Source organism: Myxine glutinosa, chromosome 7 (assembly GCF_964187855.1).
Source record: "Myxine glutinosa chromosome 7, kmMyxGlut1.1, whole genome shotgun sequence".
Taxonomy (NCBI): Eukaryota; Metazoa; Chordata; class Myxini; order Myxiniformes; family Myxinidae; genus Myxine; species Myxine glutinosa.
The window spans coordinates 111,790,470-111,795,993 of NC_136267.1; the positions used below are offsets into that span (position 1 = coordinate 111,790,470).

Here is a 5,524-nt window from a genome sequence, read left to right on the forward strand (position 1 = left end):
ACATTTGTGGGAGTGGAACAAATTTTTGATAAAATGGGAATTTCTCAACGTGGAAATGAGTAAGAGGTTTTTAAAGCAAAACTGATAAGTTGAATTCACTGAGTTTATAATGAACCCTTTTTAACCACAAACACAATATATATTTCTCGTTCCTTTCGTTGCGTTCTATTTTTTGAGGAACTGTCAGGGATAAATAAATAAATAAAAAATTTGTATACAAAGTCGAGGCTCGTGTGAGAGCTAACGCATTAAACACAAAAAAACACAAAGACACATAAAACATAACATGAAGGGAGCGGGAGACAAGAGGGGCAGAGAGAGGGAAACACACAAACACAACAGTAGAGAGCAGGGACATCGGGAGATCTATGGATCTATACACACACACACACACACACACACAGACGCAAATGTTATGTTATATATATATATATGAGTACATATTACACTTCTGAATTAAAAAAAATTTCATGTGAATTCCCCACCGATTCAGATGAAAATGATGAAAAATATGAAATTCCGTACGAGGTCATCCCTGACCTCAGAACTACAGTGTTTCTTGGTTTGAAATGTTTCTGATTCCCATGAGCTTGTTGCTCGAGTTCCTTTTGATAACACGAGGTGCCATTGGTAGGCCCAACATGTCATCATCGGTTATGTCTATTTGTTTTTACAGTGATCTTGGAGGAGTAACGGACGGTCGTTGACATCAGTGTAACATTTGCATGAATCAGCAAGGATACTTGCAGACAATTATTGACAAACATGGTATCTGTGAGTATGAAGGCGGCAAAAATACAAATGGTGTCTTCTGTCATCGAGCCAGCAAACTGGGAGCAACAACACACATTTATTGCCACACCTGATGCCATTTAAATGCTGTAATGAGGGACAGGTGCTCCTTTTGAAACTGTTTGTTCGATTATGTGTAGTTTTTTGTGTCTAGGGTCCGTAATAAAAATTTGTATTCGTGTCAAAGCCATTGACCAATTGCAAATTAATACTCGGATTTGGGGAAATCTATATTCTCGGGGTTATCACATTTGTTTGTGGCCCAACCTATGTGTAAAATGGTTGGACGATGAAAGTTACAGAGAATAAAGATCTATATCCTTGTTATTATGACATGTCTTGCTAATTCCATACTTCTGCTGTCAGATTTTCCATGCAATGAATTAAAAGTAGGGAACCCCCCTAAATTCAGTCAAAATGGAGAAATTGGAGCTCCGCGCTGTGATAAGGTAGTTGCAAAAGAAAGGCTTGCCTCCAAAAAAATACACATATGGACTTGGTAGTGACATTGGGGGATGATACTTCCATGGCAAGGTACTGGGTAGCTGAGTTCAAGTATGTCAACGCTAGAAATGGTGGACCAGGTGCATTAACCTTCCACCAATGACCAGTGCTGCCAGACGGGTCCTCTGACTCAACGTCCATTCGATGAACAGATCAATAACAAAGCTCAATATAGTTATTCCAATGGGGTTGGGGGAGGTCCCCCCCCTCTCCCCCCTTAACATACCCATGCTATACTAAATAGGTCGGAATTTGTGTCCACGTTAAAATTTTCGTTCTCCATTCAAGCTACTCCTTCATCCCAACCTGTTGTATCAGACAAAACCTTAAAGTTACATGAGAACACCTTTGAAGTCAATCTGTAGAAAAGCCTACATGTTAACACTACACAGGATTTTAGTGAGGCCTAATCTAGAATATTGTGTAGAGTTTTGGTCACCACATCCGAGGAAGGACATTGCTGCCCTAGAGAGGGTTCATCGTAGAGTTACTCGATTGATCCCGGGCCTAGGTACCCTGAGCTACGAGGAACGGCTGGAAGAGGCAGGCCTTTTTACATTAGAAAGGAAACCATTGCGATGGGATATGACAGAGATGTTTAATATAATGAAGGTGTAGAGATAAAATAAGTGCAGAATTATTCTTCAACAGAATGGACAGGGACAGGACAAGGGAGCACAGTTTAAGCGTAAAGAAGAGGAGCGTTGGGACGGTAGTCAGGTAGGGGGTCATTCACTCAGATAGTAGATAAGGTAAACAACGGTTTTGGTCATTTCCTGCAAGGGTAGGGTATAGTGACAGTAAAGGTAGTAGATAGTTTTAAAATATAATTGGACAGGTATCTGTTAGTAGTGAGGATATGGGGGGGTACTAAGATGTTGGCAAGATTGCATAGGGTTGGTTGATGGGCCTATTGGCCTCCTCTTTCATTGCAGTTCCTGTTAAACCCTCACAAACCTCAGAGGAACAACATAAACAAAGGGAATCCAAAATTTGATCCACAACAATATTTTTTACAATTGGCCAAGTGTAACAATAGGGTATTATATAAATAAAAAGCACATTTATATATATTTTTCTTAAGTGCACACAATTCCACTTAAAACAAATTAATGAAACCTCAGGTGTGCACCGGACTATTGCTCCGAGCACTTAGCGCTACCTTGTTCGTAGAACTTGTTGAACATCCCTTGGAAACATTCGTTGACCTCATTGTTGCCGTGTAAACAAATTGTATCGTGAACCTCAAACATGGTGTAGCGTCTTAAGCACAACAAGACCGCCTGAGAAAACTTGACAAATGTACTTGTATTATATGGTTTACAGCTCACCTGTAAACAAGTTACCTTGTCACCCTTGCGCTGCGAGGAAAAGTCTAGCTCGTGCAGATCGAGGACACCTTCGACGACCACTCTGGGAGTCGCATTAATGTGATGTCCTTACGCTCTTGGAAACAGTTGTGGTGTGAACTTCCCCTTTGCTACTCCGTTTTTAGCAGTCATGAGTTTCCTTCTTTTTTCTTGGTGTCTCGAGATTCCAATAACATTCAAAGCACCAAGTTGTCTGCAGCGTACGAGACGAAATGTCCGATCCTGGAGCGGAGCACTGTTTTCAAGGTATGCACCGCATGCTGCAAGATGACCACCTCACTCGATTCACCCTCAGGTCTTTCACACCTGGCACGCACTCGGTCTGTTTTGGTCGTCCATTCCATTCATTTCACACCACGTTGCTTGATCTCCAAAGTGAAGGTTTTCATTGCGATTGGAGAGTTCAAGGAAGTCCGCGCAGTTCCACCTTGATTGAGATGGGTTTTCAGACAGGTGACCTCAATATCGTTCGATGCGTCATTTTGTGAATCAATGGAAGACAATTTTCAGGAAGTTGTGGACGTTTTAATTGCTGCCTGGTGGCCACAAGCGGAGGGTATAGTTCCTCGATACCTGCCTGGGATCCCACTGCCTTACCTAGCCAGGTGCAGATGCATGATTTTAGGTTAGAGGGGTGGGGTGTGGGGGTGCAAATGATTTGGTCAGATTTGGAGGGCAGACACAGCCTTCTCTACTTCGTAGTGGTACAAAACAAATACAAAACAATTACCAGACATTTGAACACAAATAATCCAACGATTCCAGAAGCGGTCCAAGTTGGTGGTAAGGCTTCTTCTTCTTCTTCTTCCTGAACGTCATCAAACTTAACTCAGAAACGTGATCAACGGCACATTCACCAGCATATATTCAACAAAAAGGTAAAATGATGATTTGACACATATATGTGGTGGATTCTGATTTGGATGTAATTGCTTTTCCATTACATTTGCCCTCATTTCAAATACGTTGATGTTCCGCATTTCAAAATGTGTACCGTGTAGGTGTAGAGCCACCTGGTGATGGTGGCAGTGCATATTACAATTTCCTTTTTATCTTGGCAACACTGAGGTTAAAGCGCTCTGTGCACAGGTACATTTTTCCTACTTCCCTTCCCCCTTCCCCTTAAACGGAGGGGCCTGTCAAAGCCACCATCCCACCCCCCTCCCCCAATAGATGTATATGTATGTATGTCACAAAAGTGCTGTGAACATGTGAAACAACTTAGGTCTGGACCCCTTAGATTCATTGGCCCCCAAAACATACATTTAGACACCAAAAGCAAGTCACTGACTGTTTTAGATCCAGAAATATTGGCATTTATAGGTGGCAGCCATTTTGAAATTCAACATGGCGGACAAAGAGATGCAATTTCAAGTGGCTCCATTGTCTGAAATTGTTCACTGGGCATTTGAGGGCCAACAAAAAGAATTGTATAAAGAACAAAAAAAGAAATATTCCCGAGAGTATAATGAACTATAGCCGAAAATATTCCCTCGGGCTGAGTGGATGTTCTAAGTTATAACTTAATGTATGCTCTAACTTAATTCTATCCAGGTGGCATGAAGTGTATGTGTGTGTGTGTGTGTGTGTGTGTGTGTGTGTGTGTGTGTGTGTGTGTGTGTGTGTGTGTGTGTGTGTGTGTGTGTGTGTGTGTGTGTGTGTGTGTGTGTGTGTTAGTGGTTAAGGAGGACTGAGCTAATTTTCATCGTGCCGGAGAATATTTGATCACCCCCACGAAAGGAGAGAGTTTGACAATCTCCATTTCTGGTAGGAATGTGGGATTTATAACGTGTTTAATACATGTGCTTTCAACTTAAAATGACTACAACTACTACTACTACTACTAACTACTACTACTACTACTACTACTACTACTACTACTACCACTACCCCTACTACTACTACTATTACTACTACTACAACCTCTACTACTACTACTACTACTACTACTACTACTACTACTACTACTACTACTACTACTACCTCTGCTACTACTACTACTACTACTACTACTACTACTACTACTACTACTACTACTACTACTACTACCTCACGTTCATTCATTGTTCATTCATTGTCCCGACATTCCATGTCCCAAACCTCAGAAACCGATCTTCACGTCGGGCATCAGACATTTCGTCGTCATAAATGGAGTGATTTCCACTCTTGCTTCGATCGGGTTCCCCACCTTGAGTTTTGACGAGAGGGAGTGGGGTCCCCCACGGGGTACTTCGGGCTGTACCCTGCCCATATGTGGTTGTAATTGTCATGGTTCCCTTTTTGTGGCAATGTTTTTATGGCCGGATGCCCTTCCTGACGCCAACCCTACCTCTACTACTACTACTACTACTACTACTACTACTACTACTACTACTACTACTACTACTACTACTACTACTACTATTACTACTCCTCAATGGCAATATCTCGTTCTTCCTCAAAATAACTGTAAAATTGGGGTGAGGCTGATTGGTACTGAGTTGCTGCTCTGCTCACAACAACCTCGCACCGTTTTCCATAAACAACCATCTATCTCCAATTTCCATCCACCTCCACCTTTCTGACATCCCTCCTCACAGTTCCCCTGATTTTTGCATCCGTAATACATATACCATGTGCCGGATTCAAAAGTGTAGGTGAAAAGTTTTTAGTTCGAATCAATACGCCTACTCATGAAAATTGAAATCCCATGACTCGTCCTTGAGGAACACATAGTTAACTAAGTCTATTTTCATATTATGATAAAATTAACGTGATTTCATTGGGCACAACTTTCCAGGTTCTCCGTTTTTTTCCTGCGCCTCGGGTGCGTTCCTGTCCGGTGTTAGATATCCATGTCAATATAGGTAGCAGCAGTT

General features: G+C 41.8%; 1 protein-coding gene across 1 annotated transcript in view; it reads right to left on the reverse strand.

Moving 5' to 3' along the window:
- Positions 1–2,762, reverse strand: part of LOC137431574 (SHC-transforming protein 1-like) — a 99,654-nt gene extending 96,892 nt beyond the window's left edge. Inside the window, exon 1 of the mRNA XM_078782137.1 lies at positions 2,628–2,762. The gene's annotated coding sequence lies outside the window, so the exon portion shown is untranslated. The remainder of the gene's footprint in view (positions 1–2,627) is intronic.
- Positions 2,763–5,524: the final 2,762 nt, after the last annotated feature.